General features: G+C 39.1%; 1 pseudogene; it reads right to left on the bottom strand.

The window, feature by feature from the left end:
* Window positions 1-7,295: 7,295 nt before the first annotated feature.
* On the bottom strand, window positions 7,296-8,656 carry LOC102431780 (annotated as a pseudogene).
* Between the last annotated feature and the right edge of the window lie 331 nt (window positions 8,657-8,987).

The following is an 8,987-nucleotide window of genomic DNA, read 5'->3' on the forward strand; positions in this document are numbered from 1 at the left end:
GTGACTGGAAAGTTTCCAGGGTGAACTTTCAGTTAATAAGAAAACAGCTAGAAGGGGCAATGAATTAATACCAAATAGTGGAATATTAAATTACTTAGAGCCCATGAATGAGTTTTTTCTTATGAATAATAATAACTGTCATTTATTGAATATTATTTATGTACCAGGCAACATACGACATTGTCTCATTTAATTTTTACACTGATTATTTAGGTGTTATCTATATTTCACACATACAAACGTTAGGCTGAGGTCAAAACAACTGCCTATAGTGACAATGCTAATAAGGGGCAGAATTTTGGGCTTTAGAGATTGTAAGAGTATTTCCAAAAGTTTCCGCTTTGAGGAGAGCCTCTCCTGTAGTCCCCAAGAGCACATTGAGCAAACTGAGTATTGGATTGTGAGAAAAAGATGCTCTGCTTGATCTTTTGCGTCAGAATTTTTTGTTGTTATTGCTTTGCTTTGTCCTTACGTCTGATTCGCCACCCTTTACACAAGCTTGGATGCTTCACCATCTTGGTCTCTTCCTGTGCTGGCTGCTCTTGCCCTTAGATTCATGTTCTTCTTTGCCCTTTGTGACTTTCTCTTTCTTCTCACTTTTGTCTTCTGTTTTGCTTCTGTTTCTCTCTTTGTCTCCTCACGTATCTCTACTTTAGAAGATTTTTGTTTGCATCTATATTATCCCATCACAAAGTAATCCCTTCATATTTATCTCTAGACCTAAATATTTTAAAAATCAGTCATGGTTTTGATGCATCGGGCAGTCATGATTTGAAAGAATCCAGTGGAACCACTTTCAACAGAGTAAAGAATTCTTTTGTAATATAAGAAATCACCACTTAGTTTTGGGGATCTCAAAATGTTAAGATTTCCTTTGGTCTACTTGATGGGAATGAAAAATGGCCTTTAAAAGTAAGTTCTGCTTCTTGGTTAATAGTAATGGTTATATGGTTCATCGTGCCTCAGATGAAATTCATCCCCCCCCCCAAACATCCTTCCCTCATCTTATAGGGATGGCATCACTAGCTTCATATTTGCCTAGATTAAAAGCATTAGTCATTGTCCCTTTCTCCCTATCCCTCTCTTTCACATCTAAGGCTCTCCTGACATTTTCTCTTCCTTTCTTTCTCCCTCCCATTACTGCTGTCCTTTCTTGGTTCAACTTTGGAATTTCTTTAGCTATTCTAAATGGCCTCCCTGTCTCAAATGCTTGTTTTTTTTCCCCAAATACCCTCCATTGTTATGCTTTTAAAAATGCCTGGCTGCAACATATTATGCTCTTGCATAAATACTTATACTAGCTCACCATTGCCTACAGAAAAATTAAAGTTTAAACTTGGGGGTGACTTACCAGGCTCTTTCTTCTAACTATGATCTACCTTTCCAGCCTCAACTTCCTTATTATCCTTCATACACCATATGCTTTGACCCACATTTACTTTTTCTCCAATCCCAACAAGCATGTTTACCGCTCACACTCTCCCTTCAACACCCAGTTAGCTACCTGTCATACCCCAGGATACCCATAAGCACAAAGAAAGGTAGAGAACTAATGAGATCAGAAGTGAAAAGCTCCATAGGGAGGATCCTAAACTGGAACAGTGGTCAGCAGTACCCTTATTACGTAATGTTTGTGAATAAAATTGGAAACTCCCAGGAAATGGCTAGGTCTGAGATTCCTTACTCTAAACATCATCCCATGGGTTTGAGCCTGAAAAATTTGCCAGCCCTGTTTCTCTCTATGGGCTGAGCTTCATTCTTCTGCCCACAGCTAGTCCCTATCATGGCGACTTCCACCATGGCTGCCACCTCAAGTTCTGCTTTAGACCGGAGTTATATTCTCTCCAGATCCTTTTCTCCCAACCTTGCGGCTGGGTTCTTCCCTCCACATCAGAACTCCTGCATATCTCGACTCACCAGGATTGAGCCCACATTCTCTAAGCTTGCAAATGAAATTTGGTTTTATAAGATACTTAAATCAGTTTCCTCTGACTTGAAAGTGTTCTTTGTTAAAAGTTATCCTTCACTTATACCTTTAGGGCTAACTTTTATCATGTCTTCTTCCACTATCCTTGCTCAAAACTAGGGCCCTATCTATGGCAAAGTAATTGCAAGAACAGAATGGAGCTTTGAAATTTCTCCCTGCTTTCCTCCCCAGAAACCTTTCTGACTAGATAATTGCAGTAGAACTTGCTGAATGATACAGATGAAATTGTGTGTAAGACCCCATTGCAGCAATAGCACTTCAGATGCCTGTCAAACCGGGACATGTGCTTCTTATCTCTTTTCGTGGACTTCTTCTTTTATATATATTTTGGTAATTTGAATGAAAATTTGTTTAGGGATGCTTATAAACCCCGACTGTCAGATGTTTTCTTATTTGTGGACATGATATACAATTCAAAGAACCATTGTTATTTTCTTTATACCTCCAAAAGAAAACAATTATCTTAACTTTTTTTTTTTGAGAAGTGAGAGCATGCTATTTTCAGTCACAAGAAAGAATGCAAAAGTCTATGCTAGTGAATATTCTAGTTCAAGCCTTGCCTTCAATCTTTGAAGATTTTGTTCACTGTCAATGTAGTTATTTCTTTCTTACTTTGTAGCTACAAAGCCCTTTTCATATCATTCTTTAATGGCACTTTTTATGTTTTATTATAATTGTGTACTCTTTTGAATATAGGCTTTTAAATAGTAGCTTTAACTCAGAATTGCTCTTTCATGGCACAGAGATCCACTTTTAATTCTCTGTTCTCCTTTCTTCATCCTTACCTTTTTAATTTAAGCTTAAGTAGATATATTCTTTTCTTATCAAAATTATGGCAAGGCTGCATAGTATCTACTCAAGGTTCTAGAGACCCAGTCTAGATGGCGGTGTAGGTAAACATGGTATTCACATCCTCCTGCAACCACATCAAAAATAAAACTAAATTGCAGAACAACCATCATTCAGAACCACCTAAAATCTAACTAAATAGAAGTCCTACAACTAAGGATATGAAGAAGAAGAAGCCACGTTGAGACTAATAGGAAGGGTGGAGACACAGAATAAATTGGTCCCAGACCCACATATGGCAGATAAAAATTGGGAGAGATATCTCAGCTTCAGAGGTCCCCTGAAGGAGGAAGGGGCCCCAGCCTCACACCAGGCCCCCCAGCCCAGGGTTCCAGTGCCAGGAAGAGAAGTCCTCATAACTTCTGACTGTAATAACCAGTCCCCACTGTTGAGTGGCTGAGTGAGATGGAGGGCTGATGGAGTCCCAGGTGTTCCTCTTAAAGGGCCCACACATGGACTTATTCAGACTCACTCCTTCTGAGCTCCAGAGCCAGGGCAGCAGCTCAAAAGACACCTGGAACATAAGGGGAGGAGCTGAACTTTCTGGCATCAGAGCGAGAGCTGGAGGGGCAACTTTCTCTCAGACAGGCATCTGGGAGAAGACATTGTTCCTTTTCCGAATCCTATGCCTACAGAGCTGGCAGGCAGGCACCATATCTGAGTCTCCATCACTCTTTGCCCTAACACTTTTTGCCCTGCCCTGGTGATTCCCTGAGACTCCATCTGATCCAACTTGCAGGCCCACCTAAGCTGTTTCCAGTGGCCTTTCCATACAAATTGCCTGTCTTGGCTCATGCTTCAGACTTTCCTAAAATCTTTCAAATAAGCAGTATCTGGTCTCAGTGTGCCGCATACCTCTAGCAAAGTGGCTCTAAGCTCGGCACTAGTGGCAGCTGGCCTTGGTTCACCTCCTGGCCTCCCCCAGGCACCTCAAGTCCAGCACAAGTAGCAGCAATCCGCAGATCACTTTGTAGCTCATGCCGGTAGCACCAGGTAGAACACAGGCTACAGCTGATGTTTGCCTGCACATCTGGGAAGCCCCAGAGCCAGTGCACCAGGTGGACAGCATCAGACCATGTCGAACACCACCCAAACACCTCCAACTTTCTAAATTAATAGTGTAGAAAAAGATTGTTCAAGGTATATTTAAATTGCTTTAGATATACAAACAGTTTTCGAGCATTTTTGTAGTACATTTTTCATAGGATGATGTTAACACAAATATTTTATTGATTAAATTCAAGTTATCTAAGAAATTTTTAAATATCTTAATTTCAGACCTTAATATTTCAGAAATATTAAAATTAGTTTGCTTGAAAATGCTCTGAATTCCACTTACCCAACTGAGAATGGCTGTATTCCCCTTGTTTAACTTAGATCTCCCATGACTAAGTAGGAAGCTTTGTCAAAACAGTGGTTCAAATGTAAGGAAATCAAGTATAATTTGGGGGAAGGATTACATTCAAATTTTATCTCCCAAACTAATACAAAAATAATTGTAAAGTCTAGGAAAATGTTTAATGTAATATGTCCCATACCCTTTGAGATATATTCAGTTTTCTTAACTAGATGGCCAGTAATCTACATTCCCAATAAGTGGGCAGATGTTTCCTTGGGTTTCCCCGCTGCCCTCAATAACTTTTATTCTGTGGATTCACTGTGACTAAAAAATACAAAGCTTTAATTTCTCTCTATTTCTGAACCCACCTCCATGGAAAGGACATTGAAAATAATGTATTGTATTCCTTTAAACTCATTGGAGTCTTTTGAAACTATTTTCAATCAGCTTAAAGCAGAGAATAATAGTACAAATTTGAAGAAGATTGCTGTATCAATAAAATACATCATTATAATCTTTTTTATAAATAACCCTCTTTACTAAAATCTAATTCAGAATCGCTAGAAATAAAATAGAATTCAGGTAAGATAAGACTCATTTTAGTTAAGTTGCAGCTTTTAATAGCTTAGTCCTAGGCACACAGACGCACAATTGTTTCTAATATTTTTATAAGGAAGTTTATTTATATCTATTTTTTTCTAATGTTCTTAAAGGCTGACATGCTTTCCTAGAAAACTAATAAAAAGAAACTAATGAGATCCTAGTTTTAAATATACATTTGATTTTTATTGGGTCATTCTATAACCTGTTTGCTCATTTTACATGTTTTAATACTTACTTTATCCTTTAATACTGAAATGCAATTGTTATATGAAAATATTTAAATGGTTCACAATATTTCTCTTTTCTCCTTAATACATGCAAATGATGCTATAACTTACAAAAACATTTATAATTAAAGTATCTCCAAGAACAAAATAAAACACCCTATTAGACTTTATGAAAACATAAAGTGGAGCAATAAAGCTCAAGGATTGGGTCTGGATAAATGCCCATAAAACCATGGCAATTAATTATGGTTTAAATGCTATGCTGCTGATAGCACACTTACCTCATTCTAATCTTCACTTCTTTTCTTTTACTTTTATTTCATTCTTTTATTTTTCAATTACAGTTGCCATTCATTGTTGTATTAGTTTTAAGTGTACAGCTTAATGGTTAGACATTTGTATAGTTTACAAAGTGACCCCCCCAGTAAGTCTAGTACCCATCTGGCACCGTACTTATTACCTTCTTTTCATAATCAACACATGCTTATCACATGACAGGGATATTTTGACCCTTATCATAATTAGGATCTATGAGAATGCAAACCTTTGGGTTATATCTGAAAAACTATATCAAATAGCTTACCTGGGCAAATTTCTACATCCATTTTTGTTCACAGAGTCTATTCCCTACATAGCAAATAGAATGAGCTTTGAAAATATAAATCAGTCGAAATCCCTTCCCTGCTCAAAATTCCTCCAAGAGATTGCAGTTAGGATATAATGAAGACTCCTTGCCATGGCCTATAGATCACATACATTCCAAGCCCTTCCCATGCCCAGATATTTTCCCCAACCACTCCTGATTTACTCTTCTCTAGCCACTCTGACCTGGCTCTTCTGCCAAACAGGCCAGATGTCAGCCAATTCCTGGCCCTTTACACTTGCTTGGACCTGCTTTCAGATCTACCAATGGCTCACTCTTCTTCATTTAATTCTCTGCTCCAATATTTCTCAGGTAGGAGGGTTTTACCTCGCCATCCCATTGAAAACAGCCCTTGCATTTCTATCATACCTTTCTCCTTCACCTCATTTATTTATCTTCCTAACATTATTTACCGCTTGAAGCTATAATATTATTTGTTTGTTTGCTGCTCTCACTAGAATGTAAGGACCCGAGGGCAAGGCCAGGTAACTACTGTATGACCAGAGCCTAGAACAGTGTATGGCAGAGTGGACATTCAAAAAGTATCTGATGAATGAATGAATCCTTCAATTTGAAAGAAAATGAGCTATGTTTTATTCTCCTGAACCTTAAATTGGTATTCTGAACCCTATTTCTTATCACTTTTTAGAGTGCCCTCTCTCCCAAATTATACTTTCAATATGGTCTTTTAAAATCTCTCCTTTCATATGAAAAACTTCTTTTTTATTATCAGTTTCAATTAGAATCCTCTTTCCAGACCTTGCTTTCTAAATGATATTTTTCTAAAACTTCTGTTTTCTCAACTTTAAAGTAGAGATAGTAGTAATAATTACCTCAGTGTTATGTTAAAATTTATTGGGGATATTTCTTTATCTTACATTATTTAACCACTGAACAGCATTTAGTATATTACATCCTTCTTGAAATATTTTATTCCCTTAGCTTTGACTATAAGTGACTCTTTTGATTTTCTTCCTATTTATTCAGTCCCAGCCTCTCTATTTCTGTTCACATTCTAATGTTGTATGACATGAAGCTAAATTGGACCCTCTCCTGTTTTTCTTCTTCTCTTTTCCCTTCCTCATCTCTCCTTTTTCCCACTCTACTTCCCTTTTTCCTCTTCTTTCTAATATGTAATCTAATCATTTTCATTCTTTAAATAAATTCTGTTACCCAGTACACTCCAAATGTCTATCTCCTGCTTTGACTTCAGATTAATCAATGTATGTGTCATTTTACTTGTACATAATTAGATGTATATCTTGCTTTACTGGCTCAAAACCATTGTCTTGATTCTCCCCCTTCACCCAGCCCCCACCTCATTCATTTCCCTTTATTTTCTTCCTTCCTTCCTTCCTTCCTTCCTTCCTTCCTTCCTTCCTTCCTTCCTTCCTTCCTTCCTTCCTTCCTCCTTCCTTCCTTCCTTCCTTCCTTCCTTCCTTCCTTCCTTCCTTCCTTCCTTCCTCTCCCTTCCTCCCTTCCTTCCTTCCTTCCTTCTTTCCTTTCTCTCTCTCTCTCTCTCTCTCTCTCTTTTCTTTTCTTTTCTTTTCTTTTCTTTTCTTTTCTTTTCTTTTCTTTTCTTTTCTTTTCTTTTCTTTTCTTTTCTTTTCTTTTCTTCTTTTCTTTCTCCCCAGCATCCATTTGGGGTTAGTTTTTGTAACCACGGCTGGCTGGGCGGCCTCTTGTGCGCTCGAACTTCCGGCCCTTGGATTGCTTGTAGGGTTTGGTGTGGCTGGGGGGTGGGGGTGGGGGGTTCCTGGGGCCTTGCCGAAATGGCTGTACACCTCATGGCCCTTGGGAGGATGAGAAGGCAAGACGGTGCCAGAGCCCTTGGGGCAGTCCAGGGTCAGCTGGTCGAAGGTGAGGATCTTGCCCTTGGCCTTGAGGATGCGATGCCAAGCACAGCTGCTCACATGGAGTGCACACACCTTTAGTTTGGGCACCTCCTGGATGCGCTCATCATCAGTTACAGTCCCTACAACCACAGCAGTTTTGCCCTCCTGGCCAGGAAGCTTCATCTTGCGGATCATCCCTGAAAGGGACAGAGGCGGCTGGTTGATGCGAATCAGAACAACCTCTTGAGCACCACTTGATTGAAGGTAGAGCTGGTCCCTCTGGCCAGAAACCTGCACAGCTTGACCAGCAGCCTTAGGTGGGTCTCCTGGCTCTTGGGCTCCTTGCCGTGAACCTTTCGTTCTTTGTTGTGGCGGGATGTTGACTCCCATGATGGCGCCTTCTGCCTCCCTCTATTTTCTATTAGTAAATGATACCATTATGCTTTTCAGTTGCTCAAACTAAAAATCCAGATTTTACTCTTGATATCTGTCTGCTTTTCATTACCCACACCTGACTGACCAGTAAAATTTGCATGTAATACCCAAATTATATCTTCAATCACCCATCCACTTTTCTTTATCTCTTTCCACACCACTGGGGAGAGTGCCTTCCATTTAGTCTTTCTACGTTCATTCTTGAACCACCCTCCAAATCATTCCTTCCACTGTGCAGCCAGACCATATACTTCTAGTCATGTTACTCTCTTGTTTAACAACAGTTCAGTGGTTTCCCATTGCAAGTTCAGTAATACAAACTTCTTTACCATGGGCCACTAAGCCCTCCATGGCCTGGCCTTCCTTACTTTTCCTAATCTGTGTCTTCTCCATTTCCTCCTAGCTAATCATGCACCAGTCTCTTTCATCTCCTTTCTTGTCTCAGACAAACCAGAATACTTCTTGCCTTAGGATATATTTTTTTATGTATTCTTCCCTTTGTCTGATGCAGTTATTTTTCCAGCCCTTCATATGTCTGGATCCTTTTTATCTAGATTTTAGCTTAAATGTCATCTTTTCAAAGAGGCCTTTCCACCTGCTCTGAGCCCCCTGCCTCCACATTCTTCTATTATGTCTTCCAACTTATTTCCTTTATTACAGTTGCACAATTTGAATTTTGCCTATTTATTACTGTTTACCTTTTTCACTGCCCACATTTTTTACAACCTTCAAATCCATGAGTGTTGTGTCTCTGATGCTTAGAACATTGGCTAGGCCATTCAGCTAATGTTTGTTGAATGAATAGATGATATATTTAAGTCAGATAATATATTTAACATACTTAGTATTGTGTTGGCCATATGGAAAGTGACCAATAAATGCTAAACCTTGTTACTAAACGTGCTGATTCCCTTTTACCTTTGACTTCAATCTTGAATCTTGGTTGGAGGCAGAGGAGATAGAGAAAGAGGGGGGGGGTGGTGGGGAGAGAGAAGGAAAGAGATTGCTTCAACTCAAAACAGTTAATTATACTTCCTCTCCCTTTGAATTAAGAGAGAGATGCTACTGG

Source organism: Myotis lucifugus, unplaced genomic scaffold (assembly GCF_000147115.1).
Source record: "Myotis lucifugus unplaced genomic scaffold, Myoluc2.0 scaffold_71, whole genome shotgun sequence".
Lineage (NCBI taxonomy): Eukaryota > Metazoa > Chordata > Mammalia > Chiroptera > Vespertilionidae > Myotis > Myotis lucifugus.